The 24,683-nt window shown below is 34.2% G+C and overlaps 2 long non-coding RNA genes and 1 pseudogene across 2 annotated transcripts; 2 read left to right on the top strand and 1 right to left on the bottom strand.

The window, feature by feature from the left end:
- Window positions 1-20,870, top strand: part of LOC113735863 (citrate-binding protein-like) — a 38,148-nt pseudogene extending 17,278 nt beyond the window's left edge.
- Window positions 9,485-12,501, top strand: LOC113733691 (uncharacterized). The gene is made up of 2 exons (XR_011841942.1): window positions 9,485-9,696; window positions 12,309-12,501. It is a non-coding gene; the product is annotated as an uncharacterized lncRNA (long non-coding RNA).
- Window positions 15,312-18,528, bottom strand: LOC140038125 (uncharacterized). Its single transcript, XR_011841943.1, has 2 exons — window positions 18,267-18,528; window positions 15,312-15,476 (listed from the first exon to the last, which is right to left on the bottom strand). It is a non-coding gene; the product is annotated as an uncharacterized lncRNA (long non-coding RNA).
- Window positions 20,871-24,683: the final 3,813 nt, after the last annotated feature.

Consider the following 24,683-nt stretch of genomic DNA (forward strand, 5'->3'; position numbering starts at 1 on the left):
TTCTTTTATAAAGATTGGCTGTTTTATTGGGCTGGATGAAGAACTGGCCATTTGAGATGCTGTATGAGACAGCCTTCCTTTGAGCTCCCCAATCTCAGAAATTTGTGAGAGAATAGTATCTCCTTGTGAGCCTGAGATCTTATACATTTCTTTGAGTCGTTCAGTTAAAGATTTTATCTTTTCTTTTTGGGAAAAATCTTCTTCTTCAAAATTTCTACACTTTAAATTTAAACTTCTAATAGCTTGCTCCATACTTTTGCAATGTCTACAAAATTCTATCCTATTTGTGTTATCTTTTTCTAATGCATATTGATAATTTCTACTGCTACTAGGGGCATCTGTATGTTGATATACTGGCACCCTCATGCTATCCATGCTAGCTTTAGGATCTACATAAAATGTTGTTCCTATATTTTGCCTAGCAAATTCTAATGCTTCATGTATGCTATGAAATGCTTTCCATAAAGGATTATGGAAATGGTTTATTTGTTCTATAACGGAAATCCATTTGGAATAGATTCCAGGTGTTTTTCCTTTAATTACTACGTAATATGAAAAACTTTGTTTTGGAAGATTACTAAAATAAAATGCTAAGATATTAAGATTTCTAACTTTATCAGTGCTATTTCTACTATTCCAGAGGTTATTTAAGATATCCTGCTGGATGTCTTCTAAATTACCTTCCTCTTGGCTATGGAAATGTAGACTTGTACCTTTAGGATACTTTGTAAGTTCCCACTGGCCAATTTTGACTTTCTGGAAGTTATATGCCATCTGCTAAGAGATCAGAAGAATTGTTAAAAAGCCGTGATAAAAAATCTGCTAAATTATTATCTTTACCTTTAATGTGTTCGAAAACTACTTTATATCCATTACCAATAATACTATCTACAAAATTTAACCATCTTCTAGTAGAACTTCTTTTTTCATTACGTTTATCAAAAAACTTTTTTATTGCTTCACAGTCTGTTCTAATAGTTATTTCAGACTTGTTGATTATAAAAAGTCTAAAATTATCCAAACTATATTTTACTGCTAATAATTCATTATCTATACTACTTCTATTGCCTTTTTCCTTATATTTACCACTAGCGTATCTACAGATTTGTTCATTGTTTTTATCGCTATATTTGTTTGGTTTTGCAAAAAGAACTGCTCCCCATCCGGTACTACTGCCATCACATTCTATTATCAAGTAATCTGTGTCTAATGGTAATTTTAGATCATGTAAATTGCCTATTGTTTGTTTAATTTCTTGTATTAATTTGACGTCTTCTTTATTAAAGAATTTTTGTCCTTTTAAAGAGGTTTTATTATACAATGGTGCTACTAGGTTATTTAAATTTTTGATAAAAGGTCTTGCATAATTTAATAATCCTAAGAATTGTTGAAGTTTCTTTGTTTCTTCTATCTTATCTGGAAATTCTAAAACCTTTTTACAAATATGTGGTTGTAATTTTATTTTTCCTTGTCCTATTTCTGTTCCTAAAAATTCTATATTTTTTCTAAAAAATTGTGCCTTTTTATTACTGATTATTATTCCGTGTTTAATAAATTCTGAGAAAACTAATTTTAGATGACTTACATGTTCTTCTTTGTTTCTTGAGAATACTAATATATCATCTATATATACTATGACAAAATCTTTATATTTATTAAAAATATTATCCATTTTTCTTTGAAATATGGCTGGTGCATTCTTTAACCCAAAAGGCATTACTAACCATTCATAGTGTCCTAAAGGACATGTAAAAGCTGTCCATTCTATACTTTCTTTATGCATTTTTACCTGCCAAAATCCTGACTTACAATCAAATTTGCTAAAAATATATCTATATTGGATTCTATTTATTAACTCATTTTTATCTGGTATATCATAGCTATCTTCTTTAGTATTGTCATTTAATCTTTTATAATTTATGACCATTCTGCTTTTTCCTCTAACTATTTCACTATGTTTTTTAACTATGAATGCTGCACTTCTGTGTGGACTAGTACTTCTTCTAATTATTTTTAACTTATTCAAATCAGCTATATGCATTTCGAATTCTTTTATATCATCATTACTAGCTTCTATTTTTGCTGTGCTAAATTTTAAATTTGGATTTAGAATATCTAACTTACATTCTGTTTTGTCCTTTTCCCAATGAATAGTTGGATTTTCTCCAAAAAATTCTAATTTTTCTAATTCACTTATTAGTTGATCTATATCTCTATGTCCTGTTTCTAACAGATCATATAGTTTTTCATTATTTAGAATAGTTTCTATTGTGTCATAATTTTCTATCTCTAAATATTCTTCAAATTCTTTGTCTTCTAAATAGTTTTGAATTCTTTGTGACGAATATAAATGCCTTTCTCCAGTCATCTCCATATTGTCAAAAGAATTAATTTTCTGATTCTTCCCCCTATATTCCTGGGTTGAATCATTCTTACAGCTACCTTTTATATCACATTTACAATTATCTTTTTCTTCTAGTCCTAAGAGTCTTGTAAATTTATTATCTTTATTTATTTTAAATTTATTGCTTGTTAAAAAAGTATTATATGGTAAAAAATGTTCTCTAAGGAATGTTAATCCTGTTCTAGTAAGAATCATGCCATGATATGCCTGTAAAATAAATGATAGTCCTAATATCATTTGATAAGGAAAACTTCTAATATATATTTCTGTTACAGGATATGGTTGTGTACAGTGTATGCTATCTATTTCAAAAAACAATAAAGAATTATGTAAAGCTGTATCATATGTATATGTACTTCCATCCATTTGCCTAGCCGTTCTAATATGGTATGCTTTTTCATAATATTTTTCTGGAATTAATTCTTGTTGGATTACTATATTACTAGCTCCTGTGTCTATTACTGCTAATAATTGTGTTTCAAAATCTCCTATTTTTATTCGAGTTTTTACTTCTATGGATGTTATATTTGATGTTCCTGCTTGTAATAATTCTAGATCATAATTATGTTTTATTTCTTCTATTTCTGGAAAGATTTCTAAATCTATGTTTTCTATAGATATTTCTCTTTCTACTGTTTTTTTTTTGTTTAATTTTTCTATCTTTTGTTCTAATTGGTCAACCTTATTTTCTAAAATTCTTATTCTTCTTTCCAAATAATGTTCTAAAGGCACATTTTCTTCGATTGTTTCTTTTTTAGTATTTTCTACTAAAACATATTCTTGTGCAAGCTTTTCTAAACAGTATTTGCATCCTTCTATATAACATAGCTGACATTGAAACCTTAATTCTATTGACGGATATTTATTACAGTTATAACATGCTTTACTATAATTTCCTTTCCTATGTTCCCATTTATGGATACATTCTACATCAACTAATTCTAAGTCTTCCAATACTTTAAAGTCTTCTTTCATTTCTTCTAAATATATATTATCCATGATAGTTCTGTTTTCTGATTTTTCCAAAATTTCATCTATAAAACTTGTGTCTTCTTGTTCTATAAAATCTGTTAAATTTAAGTCTTCAGATACTATACTATAAATACTTTCTGTCTCTAGTATATTATCATCTATTTCTATTAAATCTTCCGAAAATAATTCTATTAAGTGAGCTTCCCTATTAAAAGAGTTATGTTTTTGTGGACAATTTGTTGCTAAATGATTTGGTTGTTTACAAATAAAACAAGATAATCTATTTCCATAAGTTCTTTCTGGTCTATATCTTCTAACATGATGTTCTTTTTTGAGAAATGGTTTTCTAGCTTTGCTTTTCCTAAGATAATATTGTTTTCTAGGGTATCTTTTATAATTTTTAAAAGGCTTTCTATATTTTCTTTTTTCTTTATCTTTTTCTCCATATTTTTGTGGTGTGTATATTTCTGAGCAAAAACTATATTCTCCTTTTAATTGTCTTTGTATTTTTATAAAAGTACATTCTTCTACTAGTCTATTGATTATAAATCTTACTGCCGTACTCACATTTTTTAATGTTGGTTCCATGGGCGTTGCTTTGTATAAGGTATATATTTTCTTTCCTAAGTCGTCTGGTAATTTTGCAAATAATTTTTCTATAATTCTTTCATCATAAAAACATCCTGCCAAACAACTATAATATAAAAAGTCTTGTAAAAAAGGTTTAATATATTTCCAGTTTCTAATTGATAATTGTTCTAGTTTTCTTACCGATTCTATCTGTGTCATTACTCCTCCTCTATTTGGACTTGTTGCTAATAGAATTTCTTCTACTCGATTAACAAAATTCATTGGATTGACCCCATGTGCCTGATCTTGTTGTAACCTATCTGGAAATTTTTGTTTAAATGCTTCCCATGCTGCTCTTGCTACTCCTCCTAAAAATGTTTCTAAATATGTATACATCTCTATTACGTTATGATCGAAACCTTTTTGTATATAGTTTCTTACTACTCTAGCTTTCCAGCTTCCTATTACATCTTCTATCATTTGTGGATCGTAAGATGTTAACATTAAAGTTTTTCCTTCATCTACTGAATGCTCTTTTATTTCTAATTCTAATGGTCTTCTTTTTCCCCTAGAACTATATTTTTCCTCTGGTTCTCTATATTCATTATAGACTATTCTGGGTGGTTGTCCTGGTTCATATGTTCTAACATTTCCTGTGTGACTAGGATCCGTCTGCATACTTGTTGGTCTGTTACTGCTTTCACCACTTTGTTGTTGTTGGTCCATTAATTCTCTATATGATATTATGCTAGCTACTTCTAAATTATCTTCAGAATTATCTTCTTCTATTTTAACTCTAATATTTCCTATATTATCATAGTATAATACTTCGTTTAATGCTATTTGTCCATTTGCTTCTAATTTTCTTTCTAAATCAAATAGTTGTCTAAAGCTCTGATATATAGCTTTAGCATAGTTTGGCATAGTTCTCTAAATCTTTTTATATAGCTCCACATATACACGTGCACACATATATCATATATACACACACACACATATATATATGTATGTATATATGGTATGTATGTATGTATGTATATACACACACATATATATGTGTACATGCATACATGTACACACACACACAGATATATATGTGTGTGTGTGTGTGTATGTATGTATGTTGTGAAGACCCCATCTCCCCTAGGACGTACTTAAAGGTTTGGCGGATCACCTGCCCAACTCTCGTCAGGACTCACGACATTCACTATAATAAATTTTCAAAATAACCATTCAAGCCTCTAAATTAACATCAGGGTTCTACAATTCAATCAATAATTCAAGTTTAATTACAACTCAAAAGTGAAACGTAAAATACACCATCGAAGATCAAAAGTACAATCTGTCTACCAAAAGTACATGTACAAGAGGATCAGTACACTAGTTCAAGTTTATCCGCTCTGAATCTCCACTCCTGCAAGGAAAACAAATCTAGGGGAGGTAAGCTATTGCCTAGTGAGATTCCCCAAACAAACATCCAAGCAAAACACTAGTCAAAGCACAAAATATTGCATTTAACAATTTCACACACTTTGTACAGTAATAAACAATCTCAAGGCATTCAAGAAGTAATCATTCAATCATTTAAAGGATACGAGCTCACTTGGAGCCATTCATTCATTCAGTCATTCAGTTTCCGTCCATTTCTTCCTTATAACTTCCGATATTTGAAAACACATTTGAAAACAAAAACCCCGAAATTGATTATTTCATTCAGTCATTCAATCAGTCATTCAGTCATTCATTCATTGCATTCCATTCACTGGTCAGTACTCCACCTGACTTCGTGGTTATACTCAAGTATACCAAAACAGTGACCCAGAGTTACCAACTTACCCGATCGAGTCTGCTTCTGGCCCGAATGGGCTAGTGACGAAGGGCAAGGGTCCAATTCAACCAATGGCTTACGTTTATACATAAATAACATTCAAGCATGTAATCGTTGAAAATTCATATTCACTTAGGTCGAGTGGAGTAAAGTACACACTTGCCTATCAATAGTAAAGTGATCTTTGAAATACATTTAAAAGTCAAACAACAACCACACAATCAAGACATTCAATTCACAAACACAAGGAACACTCACCACTTGACCTCAATGTTTCCACTTCAAACCCTAATTCGTCTTCTCAAATCCTGTGCTCATATAAGCTATCAAGAGTCTATCCATTTAAAGCCAAGATAAATGAGAAAATATGAGTTCGAAGCTTCATTTAACAAACACAGAAAATTGTACGTTGAACCTAAATACAGCTTCCGAAAGGGCCATGGTTTCTAGTTCAAATCAAATTCAAATCAAGGGAAAACCACATGTATGATAGGTCCATGTTTCAAGTATAATATGGAGCAAAAACACGTCGATTATAGCCAAGAATTTTGAAGACAATAGGATAAGATTTTTGAGGCACAAAATTGGAAATTTTGAGCAAGAAAACATGTTGGAGAAAATGTGAAGACCCAAAATTCTCTTTTACTGGCTTATCTATTTATTTATTTATTTATTCATTTGCCCCAATTAAATTATTTCATTCATTTTAATTGCATCTGCATTGTACATTGCCCCATTATATATATATATATATATATATATATATATATATATATATATATATATATATATATATATATTTACATGTTTGCTCTTAAACTAAATTTTTCTGTTGCCCAATTAGTGAAAATTTGAGAAAACACACTTTTCGAGACAATATTTAGTCAGAGAATGCAGTGGTCTTGGAGAGTTAAGGATGATCAATTGTTGCCTAAGAAAAGTTAATTGAGGGATTAGAGGTGAGTGACTTGAGTTAAGCTCAATCAGGAGCATTAATAAACCACTATTCAAATATTGACTTTTGCACCATAAAAAGTGGCTTTATGTCACTTCTTTCTTTCACCATTTCACATCACAAAAACACACAAATCTCAATCTCTCTTCCTCTCCTCTTGGCCGAGCCCCTCCTCGTCTCCTTTAGTCAAGAAAATTTCATCTTCTTCCTCTCAATCTTGCTCACTAATCTTGCTCCCAACCTTGCTCACACCTTGGATCATCTTCAAGCTTGGTAGAAGACTTGGTGGAAGGAAGGTTCTTGGAGGTTTAGTGCTTGGTTTCTTGAGATTTTGCTTGCTATCCTTAGATAAAGGTAACTTCTCCAAGCTCCAATCTTTCTTTCATCTTTTAGCTCAATCTTAGCTAGAAACTTGGGATTGTTGAAGGGTTCTATGAACCTTGACATTAGGTAGCATACCTTGAGGATATTCTTGCTTTCTTGACTTGCTCTTAGGAAGATGCCTTGAGGAGGATTATTAGGTAGTGGACTTGAGGATTTCTTGTATGTTGGTTGTTGTTATGGTGGATTCTAGCTTGGTTTTGGTGTGAGAGTTAGGAGGAGAATTTGGAAAGAAAGAAGCAAGGCCGCTGTCCGAATTTTGCTGGAGTTTTTCCCTTGTTTTAATTCCTAAAATTTGTGGTTAAATTGATGCAAAATGCTTGCTACATGTTGGGTAATGTGTGTGTAAATTATCTTCCAAGAAACATTTCATTTGAATGAGTTAAAGTTAAACTTATAGGAGAAGAACAAACCTGGAAATTTTAGAGCAGGGTAGCCAACCAATGTTCACGTAATTCTTTGTACAGGAGTCAAAATCAAGTGTCGTTTATGGCATGTGAAACTAGACTCCGAGGCTTTCTAATGATATAAAATACACATGGTAGTTCATTTTCTATGAGTCGCAGTGAACTAGAAAAATTGGTTGTTTTCTCTTACTGTTTTAATTGCGACACAAGAACTGTTGCAGTTTGTAACTCGATTTCACTCCCCTTAATAAATGCATTTGAAGATAGTTTCTTCTAGTGATTTTTAGTATTTTGAATCTAGTTTTCAACACTGTTAAACTATGCTAATTTTGGACTTGTGTAGCCTTAGTTATGACCTGAATTAGAAACTGTGTCGGGTGTTCCAAAGCTAGAATTTCCGTGTTTCAGGTTTCAAAAACCAGCTTTCAAAAAACTATTATATCTCGGTGTAAAAAAATCCAAATTGTGTTTTGTTTGCTGCGTTTGAAATTAGACTTGAAGTTCTTTCAGTGGTATGAATTTCAGGGGCTAGTTCGATTCCTATGAATTTTGATAAATTTTCAAATTTCACTAAAATTCAAGACTATTTTGCCCTGTTTTTACGGTAGCAGCGACTGGAACTAAAATTTGATTGGTTTCTGATTTGAATATAGTAGAATGTCTTCTGGAGAGTTTTAGTTCATTGAGTCTATTTTCTCATGGTATAAGATTTGCAATTTTTGGACTTATGGAACTCAAGTTATGATTTTTCAAAGAAGGTTGCAAAAAAAACTGAAATTTTCCTTATAAAGTGACAAAAGCTCAAAAGTGGTTTGGAAACATTTTCTGGGTTTCAAGCCTAACCTTGTTGAATATTTGCACCTCATTTCATACTTGAAAAATAAAAATTTCACCTCCTAGTCTTATGCCTTCGGTTTCCGTGAAAATGAACCATAAATTTAGTGTTTTAGCTAGAGTAATTCTTGAGAAATTTCACTAACTTCATATTTGAAACTTGGAGCTTTAACTCCAATATTTACTATGAATTAAGTAACGTTTTGATGGATTTTGACTTCGTAAGTTTAGAAACGTGAATGCTCACTTATATTCTAAAACTTGGGTATAAGATTAGAAGTTTTAAGATATGAAAACATTATTTGCTTTCCTCAATTTTCGTGTCAAAAAAAATTAGCGTGGTACTCCTCTTTTTAAATTGAAAGTCCTTGCCACGACTTGATTCGAAAATGGAACTTTTGAGTCCTCCTTGAGTATTATTTCAATGATTAAGTGAGAAGCTTTCTCTTTTAATTTGACTTGAGCTTGAGTGTGAGGATTCGAAAATTCCATTATTTTAAAATCCCTAATTTTGGCTAAATAATTATTTATTTGGATTTTTGCCACGAATAATATTTTCTAGCCTATTAGATCTAAGTACATGATTTTATAGTTCGTTATATTTCTAAAGTGACTCATTTTAAAAATAATAAAATAAAAATATAGATGAATAAACAAATATTTTCTTATAAGCCTATTTAGCGAAAAATGGAAACGTGTCTAAAAACTTTAGCCATTTGGGAGTACAATAAGCTAAAAATTTAAGACATATACAATGGTCCTAAAATCGACAATTTTAGGTTTAAACACACAAGTAATAACTAGTGGTACGATCGTTATAAGAATTTCTCAAAGGTTTTAATTTTTATTGCGCCTAAATTAGAAATACGTGTTTTCACGTGCGCGCTTAATTGAGGGACTTTGGACCATTATTTTGGGACAATTAAGAATGAATAATATTTATATGAATGTAAGGGCCCTAGAGGTTTAGTGCACTAGTGCAACAAACGTAAGAGAAATCGGATACAAAACGCGCGCGTAGGGTACTAGTTAAAATTGATTTGACGTATCAAAGGATTTGACGTCAAGCGTCTTTAGTACGCAAAAGCTTCAGAGCCGCAATTCATTTCCTTTTCTCTGCTACAATGGCCGGCTAGACTGCAGCAAAGGAACAACCAAGCTTCACCATTTCTTTTCTTCCAAAACTCAACCAAATTCCTACCGAAACTTCCATAGATTCTCACCAAACTTCACATTCGTTTAGCTTTTTACTTGGACAACAACTTAGGCTGGAAAAGGGAGGAGTTTCACGGCTGTCTTCAGGCTTCATAGGGACCGAAATTTTCTGATCTGAGCAGCCATCAAAGTAGGTAACAATCTAACACCTTCAACTTGTCTTACGGAATTTGATTTACGTATTTGAGTTGGAATCTTTACTTTAGTAGCTTGGATTGTTGGAAATGTGGGCTCTATGAACTCCCACTTTGGATTGATGGCTGTGATGATGTTTGATGATGGTTTATTTGCTGAATTAGAGCTTAAGGAAGTAGATTAAAGGTGCATTCTTGACAGAAACGTTGTTTAACTCTTGAAACAAAAAGTTCCCATTTTACCCCTGCTCTGTTCGGTCACTTTACTGTAGATAATTGAGGATTTAAAGGCTTGATTATGTTGTTTACATGTTGTAGAAGTTGTGTACAAAATTTCGTTGAAAAATATTGAGTTTTGGTTGATCAAACGAATTTATTTCAAAAACTGGTAATCTGGAAAACGGTTTCGCCGTAATCCAGACCAGTGGTTGTATTTTGTCCATAACTCCGTACTCCGAGATCGAAATCAAGTGCCGTCAGTGGAATTTTAAACTAGACGTTCCCATGTTTCCAACGGTGTGTAATGCACATTCTGGTTTCATGTGTGTGAGCCACACCATTCATCTGAAGTCGGCTGTCCTGTTTCTCCGTTCTGCCGCAATGATTTGATGATGCTGCAACTTGAGGCTTGATTTTGAACCAGTTGCGAAACTTGTAACGATTTCTTCTGTAAAGTTGTAGCCCTGTGAATTTATTTTCTAACACTATCAACCATTTTCAATTCCGAGTTAAATTGAGAGAGTTATGATCAAAATACGGCGACTGCTCGTTTTGAAAATCTTAGATTTGGACAGATTGCTTTAAGGATTTTTCCAAACTTTGGTTGACTGAATGATCACCCTTCCGAGGGTAGTTTTCCATGAAATTTGATAGAGAGATAACCTTCATATGGAAGTATTATACTGCAAAATTTGGTGTCAATCCAAGTCCGTTTCGGCACTTAACTAAAGGCCCAAAGTTGGAACCAAATCTGGAAATTTTGTAACAATCTTGAATTTTCCCCAACTTCGAGCTGGCGTATCTCGGTACTCGAAACTCCGATTCTTGAACCGCTTGTTCCATCCAAAACTTTACTTGCAGTTCTAATTGAGTTATAAGTTTCAAGGGCCGGTTTCCAACGAGTGATTTTTGCCGAATTTCCAAAGTTAGCGAAAAACCAACCCGGCTCAATCTTAGCAATCTAGAACAGCAACTTTAGGCTCATTTTTGAATGCCTTCCACTTAGATTCATGGAACGGTGTCTTCTAAGAACTTTTAGTACTTTCAAAGACGATTCCAACGGTACCAAATTCATCAACTTTTGATTAGTAGAAAAGAAGTTATGATTTTTCAAAGATTTGACCAAAAATCGAAAATTCTGAAATTTCAAAGGAAATCCGCGAAGGAACATTTTTTCTAGAATCCGGCCTTGAATCCGGCCAGTTTCTGGCCGGATTGTCGGCCGGATTGGTGGCCAAAATTGAAAAAAAAGGAGGTTAGCCACTGCCTCCAATCCGGCCAGAAATCCGGCCGGATATCCGGCCAGATTCCGGCCGGATTGTGACGTGGCCAACCTTCCTTCGATTTCGATCGTTCGTTTTGGAATCTTTTCGCTCGTACTTGTTTCCAACCAATGATTTTAAGGATAATAATCCAATTTTTGTACTTAAGTTTTACATCCTCTTGAGAATTCAATTTCAAAGGCACGTCAAACGAAGTTTTCAATTATTTTCGAACCTTACTCGTGTTCAATCTTTCTCACCACTTGGGGACCTACAGTAATTATCTAAAATACGATGTTCAGGCACGCACGAGGACCTCCAAGAGGACCCTACTGTGGAAGTTTGAACTCTTCCTCCAACTTACTTGCTCGCATAACTGGTGAGTGTCAAGTGTATGCCTACTTGAACTCTAAAGACTTGATTCATGCTTGATTCACCTGATTTCATGCTTAGCTTAACTGATTTTGACAAAATGGAGTCGAGTGTGTACTTGATCGCACTCGTTCTCATTTGAAACGAATGACTCATGCTTAACATGATTTGCTTGGTTTGCATGACTTGAAATGTCTGCTTAAACCTATCGAATGCTTGAATTCATGAAATGGTATGCTATGATTGCATACGTCGATGGAGTGAATCTCCTCGACATTTACATGACAAATGGGGGACGCCCAAACTCATAGGCCGACCTTGGAACTCGAGCCGGCATGGGCTTGGTCGGAAACCTCGGTGAGCCATGAGACTCAAATGATAAGCTTGATCTATTGAGAGATCTCGCTTGGCATACTCGTATAGTATCACCTTATAAATGTAGTGCGGGCCCGAAGTGGTGTATGGTGGACGGATGGGAAGTAAGTGGTGAACTACGGACATGAAAATATCAATCCGGTTGACGGAGAGTCATCACGGAAAGATATATAAATGGTATCGGCAAATTGTGGAACTTAGCTCCTGAGAGCTTCTATATCCTTGAATTGTTTCTGGTTACAGTTTATTGGTGTTATTAATTACTTGCAAGCTAATACCTGAATTGTTAATTGGGCTTGTTATCTGAACTATGTGGTTGCATGTGTGTTCTTGGCCTCACGAGCGTTTTGCTCACCCTGTAGATTTGTTTTCCTTAACAGGTTGAATTCGGAGGTAAAATGGAGCAGCCTCTTGATGTACTTTTGTTTTAGGGTTGCTAATACTTTTGTTTATGCCTTCGGCTTTGGATTGTACTTTTGGTATGGAAATGTAACCTTTGGACGAATTGTATTTTGTGTACTGACGTGTGGTTTGGAGAATGGTTGACTATTATTAAGTTTGAACGTTTCCTCATTTATTGTATCTAAGTTTCGGTTTGTATTGTGTGGTCCGGCTATAGGTTGAATGGAATTGCTTGAGTCCTGGCGAGAGCTAGGCAGGCGTCCCGCGGATACCCTTTGATTCGCCTTAGGGAGAAGTGGGGGCGTCACATTGAGGCTGTCGAGTGTGGGTAGGAAGGGGTTTTTTTTGGTAATTAGCCATGGTCGAATACCTAGGTAACCGTGATTGTGCATGTTTTCAGGTGATCACGTGGACACCGAGGAGCTTGTTTGACCTCTTGCATTTGCTCTCGTTTTGCTTTTGACTTTGGTGAGTGTCAAGTGCATGCTTCATATTGCTATGATTGAAATGATAATTGTTCAAGTGCTATGTGATTCTTGTGATTTGCGAACTTACCAAGGCGAAGGTGTACTTTATCGCCCTCGTTTTCTCCCTCTTGAATACTTGCTACTTGTTATATGAATTTGTGTGACTTGCACTTGTACTCGAACATGCTTTTAACTCGTGAGCACTGAGCAGCAGCATATACCACACCCTATTCGGGTGGGAGGTGCCTCTCATCCCGACTCAGTGCTAAGATCAATTATAAGTTGATTGGAGCATTGTCTCATCAACCAATTGTACTTGTGGGGACATCCCAACCCATTGGCTAACCTTGTAACTCGAGCCGGCAAGGGCTTGGTTGAGAAGCTTGATGAACCATGGAAAATTTTATAACTTGATCTTTTGAGATCTTGCTTGGCATACTCAAATAGTATTGCCACCTCGTGCTTGTTTGGTTCCGGATCCGAGAGGGTGATATGGTGGATGGAGGAAATAAGTGGAGCTCTACGAACATGTTGCTACTTGAGTTGATGGAGGGTCAACCAAAGATGGCTTGAACCGGTCGTGACATGGGAATAGCTCTTGATAGCTCCTGTATCCTTTCTATTTGTGTTTTACTTCCAACTTGCTCCCCTATATGAAATTCATGTTAAATCGTGATATTTAAGTGTGCTATTTGATTTGGTTCCTACTTGTTTGCTTGCTTGATTTTCTTGGTCTCACTGAGCATTGGCTCACCCTAAGTTGTTATTCTTTAACAGGTTTTGGAAGTGGAAGTTGGGAACTCTAGACTAGCGGTCTTTGGTTGAAACTAGTAAAGTTTTTGTATGATATTTGAGACATTTGAAGTGTAAACTTTGTTATATTTGGGTTTTTGGATTGTAATACTAAATGGTAGCCTTAGAAAAATTTGGCTTGTATATTCGAAGTGTTCCTTTAATCCTAAGTCTATGGTTGACTTGTGGATCTCTTTTGAACAAGATTGAGTGCGTGAATCCTGACGAGAGTTGGGCAGGCGCCCCACCAATACCCTAGGGCTCGCCTTAGGGAGAGGTGGGGGCATCACAGAAAACTCATTTTCCTTCTCTTGTGCTCTTTGTTTTGACTCAAATCTAACATACAGGTGAAGATTTAGATTTAACAAAGTATCTTGAGCAAAACCTTGCCGAAATCAAGACAAAATTCTAGAAATCAAAGCTGGAAAATGCCTTTTTCTAGCCGGCCAAGTCTAATAGAAATAACAGCAAGTTTTTCCCAAAATTTTCAACAAAACTTCCAACTTTCAACCTTATTTTCTTGGCGAAACCACTATCAATCAAGATATCATGTCATGACATATATGAACCATTTTCTTAGCAAACAAACCCATCAAAATTTCACATATTCAAAATTCTAAATTAAACTAACTAGATTATGCACCAAAGCTGGAAATTGCAACATAACCTTGATAAACCATGAAATCTTCCATAAAAGTCATGCCTTTTACCTTATAGAGTATCATCCATCAAGTAGATGCAAAGACAAGTGACGAAAGATAAGGTTGCTATCAATTTTACCTCTTAAATCCCACAAAACAAAGCTGGAAATTCACAACTTAACCTGAAAATCATAAAATTCACCACACAAGTCCTTCCTTTAACTTCTATAACATCATATATCAAATAAACTCAAAGATAAGGGAAGATTTCTAGCATAGCTCACCTCTTTACCTCCAAAATCTTAGATGGACAGTCAAGCAAGAAGTACTCAAGGGTTTCTTCCTCCAAAACTTCTCCATTAGCTTCCTTCCAAGCTTCGTGCAAGGTTTGTCGGAGTAGACTAGGGGTTTCTCTTGTTTTCTCTCACTAATCAAGCAAGAAATCAAGGCTTGAACTTGGAGTTGGTTTTCCCCTCTTTTCCCCTCAAGAATTTCGCCCATGACAAGATAAAGAAAGAAGAAATAGTGAAGAAAGAAAAGGGAAGAAAGAAAAGCTTATCTTGGTCAATGTCTTGGTCAACTTTGGTTGGATACTTGACCAATGGCAAGAAAAGAAGAGATGTCTATCTCTTTGTCTCTCTATTTGTCTCTAGTTCACCAAGATATCTAACAGTTCTTGTTACCTAATCCCTTTTGCACAAAATTTTTTCTTGTCCTCCAAATTTATTGCACACACCTCACTAGTCGGTCATACTAGTATCATATAGTATGAAACTTAACATGCACCAAATTAAACATACATCAAATTAAACAAGAAAATAGGTATAATTGAACCAGTAAAGCAACCAAGAGTTTAGGGCTAGTAAGTGAAAATAAAAGAAAATATGTAAATAACTGTTAGGTCACAAACAACTTGTAAACAACTAAAAGTGAGCAAAAATAAACAAAAACCTTTGTCTTGGTCAAATCTTGTCTGAAAAGTTGACAAATTGTGATGACCCCACCTCCTTTTAGAGTGTACCCTAAAAGTTAGTTGATCGTCTGTCTGACTCTCGCCAGGACTCATTAATTTCACATTAACTTCAGAGATAATATTGTTGTATACTAAAACCACGCGTTCAAATCTTTTACAATACCAAGTTTAATACAAAACTTCAGCCGTGATATGATTCTAGATAATTTACAATCACAAACGACTTCATGTTAACTCCCTAAGCTCCCTCGTTCTTTCCCCAACCACCAACTCCTGTAAGGAAAACAAAACTAAAGGGTTGAGCTAAAGCTCAGTGAGGTTTCTATGCAAGCAACAATCAATAAGCACTTAAACCAAATAAGCCAATAACAAAATTAAGCAACTAAGGAACACTTCACTGAATAAAGTAAAGAACACTTCACTGAACAATCACTTTTTAAAAGGATACGGTGCTCGCATTAGAGCCACTTCCTTCTGTGAGTCATTTCAATGTCATTGAGCATTCATTTCAGTGTCAAGAGACACTTATTTCAATACCATTGCACACTCATTTCAATGTCATTGTACATTCATTTCAATATTATTGCACACTCCGCCAATTCACCTCCTTATGTCCTCCAAAACAATAAACAATCCCCTACATTCAATAATCAGTTCAATAATCTCCCAACTTCAGGGTAATACTCGAGTATACCAAAACAGTTATCCAAAGCTTCCGTCCTATCCGACCAAGCCCTTTGCTGGCTCGAATAGTCCGTTGAACAGAGGCTTTTGGGGCCCAGTTTAGCCGATGCAATAAAGTATACATATGGCTTACATTCATGCACACTTACAGTAATATTTGATCAATTATCAACTTTCAAACTCAACTAAGTCGAGTGCGATAAAGTACACTCCTGACTTAGAAGGCGAGGGACAATTGAAATACACTTTACAATGAATCACTAGCAATATTCCATAATAAGCACATTTATCACATTATTTCAGTTAAGTAAACATAAACAGTTAAACACATAAATTTAGAAACACTCCCCAAGTTTCCAAATAAATCACTCTTGAACCTCGGGTTTGTTTCTTGGCTCACTGCTACTCCCTGACACAAGTTTATAATTCTAAAGTAAGTGGACAATTTGTAAAGGTTTGCTTATTATTTATTATCCTATTATTTGAACTATTAAAATCAAGTTTGACTTTAAAATACAAAATATAATATATCCAATACTTATCTTACATTTATATTGAACTTATTGACTTTATCCTTTTAAACTAAGGAATATACATATTTTCCAAGTTTATAATTTATAAAACATTTAAATTAGGATTAAACCATTTTCTACTCAAGATTCTAAGATTAAAGGTTAGGAACACTCCATTGGTCCCCTTTTTAACTAATTAATTTTAAGCCATTTGTAATTTAGATTTTATTTCTCTACACTAGTCCTTCAAGTTCTCAAATCTTTAAAATGCTTGTGAGGACAAGATTAGGTGATTTGAAGGCATGTTATATATATATATATTTATAATGAGTTACTTTAGGATTTCCAAAATGTCATAGAAGGTTAGCTAGCTACCGTTTTAGTCAATATTCAAATTTCAGCAATTCATTCCATCAAACACTAATTTCTCCAACAATGTAGCAGTTTCGATTTCCGTTTTTCCCTACTAGTTTTAGCTAGAATTTTTCTAAGGCTTTAACAGCCCCTTTGAGTGTTAAAAGTCAATAGGGTGCACACGAGAGTAGGGACAAGATATTACACAATGTTTTACTCAAGATGGTGGCTGATTGTCATGAAATTTTTAGATACTACATCTGAATTGTAGCCCCCCTTTCTCTCTGCCGTTAGACAAGCTCCTAGCAACATTATTTCAGAGTTTTAGTGGAGCTTCCCTCGTTTACTGGCTCGAAACATCAAACACATGACACACATTCTGTTCAACATGAATTAAGGTTATTGCCTCAAAATTTCAATAGGTTATTCGATCAAATTCACCAACAAAACTGCTATCAGCTTTTCATCAGAATTCCCTCCATTAATTGTTTCATTATGTGTTGTAATCTAACAAACTTGCTAGAACTAACATGTTATATTCTGTGTTACACTTCAATGTAAAGGTTTGGAATCAGATTTCTTGAAGAAACCTGCAATGGTTCCTAATTCTTTCTCTAGGCTGCAACCATTAGTTTCCAGTAGCAACAGCAGCCTTTCGTTTGACATTTCTCATTAGTTGCGTTTCTGGTTTATGTCCTAGCTGATCCTGCAAAGGATACCCATTCAACTGCAGATCATCCTAGGCTAAACAGGACAGTCTATGATCAGAATTCAAAAGGAAATAACTGAGTTATGCCTCATTTCTGCAACTAGCTGCAAATCTGGTGCATATCAGCATGCATCAGATTTGCATGCTCAAATTTTTGCATGCGTATAACAACAGGATATTATGCATTATTTTCCAGATTAGCACCAGTTTTCAGTGTTATAGCTCCTCATTTCCAGTCTCAGTTGCATTGACAGAATTTCGACAGGAGCAACAGGCTATTATTTGTTAGTTCCTCATGATTCCCCTTCAATCTCAGGTTCCAGCTAAGCATGCAAGGAATATCTATTCGGTTACAGGTTATCCTTAACAAAACGTGAGATTAAAATACAAGAACTAAACAGAATTAAAGCTCATTTCTGCTCTTAGTTACAAATTCTGATGCATAACAGCATGCATCAGATTTTCCATGCTCAAACTTCTCCTCTCCTACCAGATCAGTCACTCGTTTATTTCATCTGCATAATAGAATCTTTCTCCTACCGAAGCTTATTCTCTTCCTCTACCAACTTAACTTGCAGCTGATTCATTCATTCGTTTTCTTCCAAATAAGCATGAAATTATTGCAGATTCTTAACATTATCATCCCAAAATATTAAAACGGTTACAACTTCTAGTTTCTGCAGTTTTCATAGTTTCTGCATAACATTTCTCGCTCCAGAAACTAATTTCTTAGCTAGCTCTACTTGTAGCTCAAGTTTAGCTAATTATACTATCTAAACAGTGAGTTATAATGAAGAAGGTTACCTTTCTTCCCTAAGGTTTCTTGTCGCAGGCTGCTAGAATTTCTGATCCTGATTCCCTGCAGTAACTTCCTTAGCCTTGGTTAGAAGTTATCCGCTCCAGCTCTCACTTTCTCAGTTCTTTGTTTACTCTCAGTGTTGGCTTGGTAAGAAGAGTAATTGGAGTTTTCTTTGCTCTCAGCCACCGCGCAAATTTAAGCAGTTAGTTCTCTTCTTTTCCTCTCGGTTGTTTATATAGCTTGAATGAAAGAAAGAACAGCAATGCCACCTAATTCCTCTGGCTGTCGGTTACTCCTGACTCAGCAATTGTTCCACTGCCCAAACCAACTCCTATTTACTTCCTCATTCCACCGTTTAACCTTAGTAGTTTTGGTGGCTGTTTTCTCTAAATTTTCCTTCAATCACCGCCCAGCTTTTTACCAAATAACACACCTTACTTATTTCCTTTCCATATAATTTCTTCCTTAGGTCGCATGGTAAATTGTCTAACCTTTAGGGTTAAATTAGTCCTTTAGTTTTAGCGTGTTTACCTACTAAGGGCCAGACATTTTATTATCTCACTCATTGACTCCAAATTTCATTTATTCTAATTTACATGCACCTTGAAATTTTCCTACATTTAACTAGGAGATGTACACACATTTGGTTTTGGAAGTAAATTGACTAGACATGTACCTAATTCAACTATATAATAAATTCAAATGTCACAATTTGCAATATGTCCATCATATGTTTATTTGATTACCTAAATTTTTCTACACCATTCTATTATTTGTTTATTAATATATATATATATTTTATCTTTATCATTATTAGTATTGTTTTTATTATTATTTTTCCTAAATTTTAAATTTTATAGAAATTCAATTATGCATTTAATTTAACCATTCATTTGTTACATATAATATTTCTAATAACAGATTAAATGTAATGAAATAAATTCGAAGTGTACACATAAATTTCCCGAGTTCTCACACAAATGGCAAAATCTCAAGTGATATATCTTTTGCATCAAAATATCTTTCTTTCCATAATATCTCTTGCCACAAAACAACAGGCAATCAATTGAAAGAATCAATAAGGTACAACGGTCCGTTAGCATTGAATACATACAAGCAAGTAATCCAAAATGAAAATTATGAAAATTTCGGACCCTCACATATGTATATGTATGTATCCAGAATTGGGTTTATATATGTATCTATACATATATACATATATACATACACACGCGCACACATATATGTGTGTATATATGTATACACACATAGATACATATAAACACACATATATATGTATGTATGTATGTATGTATGTATGTATGTATATGCATTGATAATTATTTTTGCCAATGATGGTCCCTTTTTTCTTTAATTTTTTTGCTTGTACGGTTAAATTTTTAATACCCAATATTGGTCAGGAAAAGTAGTGGAATAACTCACAAAGTGAGATAGATACTATATTAGAGAATACTTTTTTGTCCATTAATCATTAAGGGCATTGAGAATTTATTTCAATTTGGCACATATATAGAACATTTAACTTTACCCTATTATTTTCGATAAAAAAAACACCTAGATGTGTTGGAGGGTTAGGCATAAATTCCGACCTATTTATTAAGATATTTTCATAGAGTACATGATAAAGAAGAATATACTGCCCAGTTTTGACTAACTGGATGTGTTGGGGGATCTGTTCGTTCTGGAACTTCGATCTGGTGTAAGCACAACGCAAGTGTTTGGAGCAAGCCACCATTTAGAAACTCTAATGCTTAGAGTTTACAATGGAAGCCTCTCATATTGTACAACTCCTCTCCAGGGGCAGATCTACGGTTGGGGCACTGGGGCACGGGCCCCTACTGCTCCGCTTAAATTTCTATAGTATTCGTAAAAATTTGATATAATTTCAAGTGTGGCTCCTCGAGTTTTGTGTATCCATTGGTTTATATGCTCTTAAAGTTGGCTTTGATTTTACCTTTTGCTACAGCTACCGTAGAAGGGGCTTTTTCAGTTATAACTATAGTGAAGAATCGGTTACAAAATAGAATGAAAGACACTTAAATGAATTATTGCTTAGTTACTTAAATTGAGAAAAATATATTTCGTGAAGTTCAAAATGAGAAGATTGTAAACTGTTATTAAAATATGAAAACTTGTCGTGAGCAATTGTAAATGGTTTAGTTTGCTTTTTGAAATAAAATTATTATTACATTAATAATTTTGAATTTGTCTTTTTAAATTTTTTATGGAATATATACATCATTTGTACTTATTGGTGAATATTTCTTTTTTGCTTAAAAAACTAGAAAAAGAGTAGGTAAAAAATTTTAGAATTGCTTTTGCCCTCACTGAAATTTTTTTCTGGCTCCGCGACTGCTCCTCTCCAAGCTGTCCCCAACAACTATGATAGGTGGTTTCGTCTCAATGTAATTCATGATGCGCATGCTCGGAAACTAACGGTTTTCATTGATGGGATTCAAGTGCTTGAAGCACCAGGAAGAGGTGGAAAGTCCCATAACTTCAAGTTTGGAGTATATGCACGAGATGATCCTTCTAACTACATGGAGTCCCACTTGAAGGGCATCAAAGTTCTCAAAAAAAAAAAGTGACTTGTTACTTCTGTGATCTATCTACTGTTTTTGGTTTAAGCGGGCATATTTATCCACATTTGCCCTCTTTTTTTTGGTGAATTTTTGTGGAAAGTAACCTGCTTGAAGGGGTTGCTTTCTACCATGATCATCCAGTTGTTTTAAAATGACCACATAACTTCTATGTTTCAAATAAAGTGGAATATGGAAAAAGTATAGAATATTCAAAAACGAACAAACGAAAAATCAGAATACACACAAAATGAAGTCTTTTTAGTTCTTTGTTGGTTAATTTCTACGTTTAAAGTCTTGATTTTAGAAAACCAAGAGGAACCAAGCCATACTGAATTTATTTAATTCTGACAGCACACTACTTGGAGAATTGTATGTCGTTTAGGCTGGATTTGCTTAATTAATTGGTTATTTGTGCCTTTAGTAAACCAATTTTAACAATTCGATAAAAACAAAGCTTTAGTTATCATTCTTGTGGTAGCCAATACTATTAGCTATTAACTCAAACGGGGACTTATCCCCATAGAAGCGGGTTATTACGTGAGGAATATAATTCAGAAATTGCGATTAACGAAATTATAAGACTACCTTATGAAACTAAAACATAAGATAATCGAGCCCACTGGCCGAGTTTTGGTTTGAACATAATTTGGCTTCTTCTTTTTGGTCCCAAAATGTTCACTCAAGAACTGATAATTTGTATTTACAAAAACATGAGTAATTCGGTCGAAAGAAAACTATGGTACGCCTACCATATAATAAGTAAACGAATGTTATCAGTTGGTCAAAAATTTTCAAACAAAAAAATACGTTTTGATTTGGTTACTCCAAACCAATAGAAGAGCATTATAGAGAATATGAAGATCATAAGGAACAAAAGGAAACGACCAAATCTTGTCCATTTTCTATGAAAAGCCTATGTATGAATTTGGTCACCAGATTTTTAATTGCTCATTACTGGTAATAGTATAAGACAAGCAATTTCTTTTTTGAATTTATTATTCTAATTCGTCCCATCAAACTAACTTTGATTGAAATATTCTAATTTTTATTATTTCAACTTATTGTATTTGCATTTTCTTCTAGGGACATCTAAAAAATTATGTTATGCGTGAAGACGTAAAGGAATAAAGTAGATATCCAAATCCAAAATGGCAGAAATTCATGGTTGTGATGTCTGTGACATTAATTTTCGAATTTTATGCTGTCAATGAAGGATTCACTGGCGTGAAAGTGTTTAAAGAATGCTGTAATTATTTTGTTTTCCCCTCTATCCCCTGATTTGATGAACAACAACATTCTTTACCAGTTCCTCCCGTTTACCTCATCCATCTAAGCTTCTTAATAAAACCAACTGCAAATACACTTCGTTTTTTGTTCAGTTGACCAATTGGGGTGTCTTGAATGGGTTGCTTTCAACTTTCAAGACGCGTATTTTCTTGATTGTGCGTGGATTGAGGGGTATGTACCTTAATAGTTGTTGCCATGTTATATCTAGCTTGCTGGTCATTTTTCTACTTCTTGACTGAGCTATCCCACAAACAAATTGGAAAGGAAGTTGCATGCATTTGGGGTCTGAAAGTCAAGCATTTTTCATTCTGTAAATTCTCTTGTAAAGATAAGATTGTCTTCTTATAAGACAACTTTCTCTTTTTCTGATAAATACTTCAATTTCAAGACAAAAAAGAAACCCCTTAACGTTTAGTATACAGTATTCTTCAGTGAATATGCTTGACAATTCTCTTTGTTGTCACATGTAGAGTTCAAATCCTGGGCATAGTAGTTGAGGGTAAGAAGGACGTGGGCAGGGGTGGGAGGGTTAAAAAAGGTACTATACTACCATTAATTATATATTTTTTTTTGTGATTTGGATAATTTTATATTTTATATTAAAAATGGGAAATAACACCATCACAGTCCATAACTTGATTTCAAGCTTCGGCCAGATTACTTGAGCAAAAGAAAGCAATTTCCATACTCGTTCCAAATTTGCGAGCAACCCCTTCAAGCCTCGGCCTCATCATCAAACTCCGATGTCCACAGGCAACCGTACCCATATCCTCCATTTTTAACTTTCATAAAATCGTAATTTATAAAAGAAAATTTTAAAATCTTACAAACTAAGATCCACTTGAATTTGTTATCCAAATTCCAATCCAATCAACAATCAAGCCTTCAAGCAGAAGGGTAGGGGAAGCGGAAGGAACAAGAGAGGCAGAACCATGCTATCTCCCCACACCATCACTCAACTTTGATTGCCCTTCTTTCCCAATCTGTATCCTACCTATTCGTCTTCCAAATTATCGGTGGGTTTCATGGCAGGGAGATGTAATTGCAAGACTTTTTAAAAAAAATTTCTTGTTATATCTCCTTATCCATCACCAAAATTTGGGAATCTATGGTAATAGGAGTCTTAAACACAGTGAAGATTGAAGGAGGAGGGGCAGAAGTAAAAGAACAAGGTGAAGAAAACCGAAACTAAGGAAAAAAAGGAGGGCATATGAGAAGAGAGAAAACACCAAAAAGATGGGGAAAAAAATTAAAATTGGGGAAGCCGTTTGTAGTAATAATAGAAAAAATTTCACCTTTTAATTCTCCACTTACCCCATGATGACTCCAACCTATGAAGCATCTCACCAATTCACATTCAAACCAGTAACCTTTCGGCTACACATAAAGCATCTCAGCAATTAAGCCGTGCTTTGTTGTCTAATATAATAATAGAAACTTGCCATAATAAGCAACTATGAGTTTGTAAATCACAGTGTTTGTGACATCGATATTACTGACTAACTATGGAAGGGTTTAACTTGCGAGAGAACCTAAAGAATGCCATTTATAGTCATACAAGAAGCTTTCCAACTTTAGGTACAAAACTACTAAAAACGATTAAAGAATAAGACACAGAAGCAATCAAGAAGAAATACAAGATCAAACATAAAAACTACTTAAAAAAACGCGAAACTGCTACAAACTTTTTGAAAATGATTAATGTAGATCCGGTCTGGGATCCGGCTCGAAGGACCTTAGGATCTATCACCGGATTGGGGTGTGCTTCAACTTTAGATGCTAGTTGATGCAACGAACTGGCGCAGGTTACTTAGCCAGCCAGCGCAAATTTGTCCTCCAGTGCCTCTGCATGTCGTTTTCATCGGCATTTTCTCGAACATTTGCTTGTTGCTAGTGGCGTTAACCTCGTTCGAACAATGTGATTTACAATATAAGACAAATAAAACTTGAACTAATAAAAATAGATAAAAACACTAAAGAAAACAATGATGACTACATTAATTAAGAATCTCAAAATGGCTTCTTGGGCAACTTTATTAAGGTATGGGTTTAGGTCGGGAACTTGCGACTCAATGGTTTAATCATGATGTCATAACTTTTGTTTCTTCAACTATGACACATCTTTACAGCGTGCTTTTGTTGTAAAGAAAAATGTATTATATACACACACACAAACATATAATATACATACACATACACACGCATATAGTAAAAAATTTCAAATCCTAACCAGAATAAAAAATGAAATGCAGTCATCAAATGCTTCAATCATATGATATTATAAAAGGATCTATCTAACGAGTGTTTAATAGACATTTGTTACTAGGCACTTGTTAAAATGTAGTTCAAGTGTTAGATTTTTAGAATAGTAAAATTAATTAGAAAATGTGTATAAATACAAGAGAAGATAATAATTATTAGTGTGTGCATTCAAATGAAAGTTTAGGTGCGATTTAGGTATGTGAAAGGCACCCATTAGATAAAACCTATTATAAACATAATAGTTCGCTATTCAATTTCTATTTTGGGAAG

The sequence above is a fragment of the Coffea arabica genome, chromosome 3c (assembly GCF_036785885.1).
Source record: "Coffea arabica cultivar ET-39 chromosome 3c, Coffea Arabica ET-39 HiFi, whole genome shotgun sequence".
Lineage (NCBI taxonomy): Eukaryota > Viridiplantae > Streptophyta > Magnoliopsida > Gentianales > Rubiaceae > Coffea > Coffea arabica.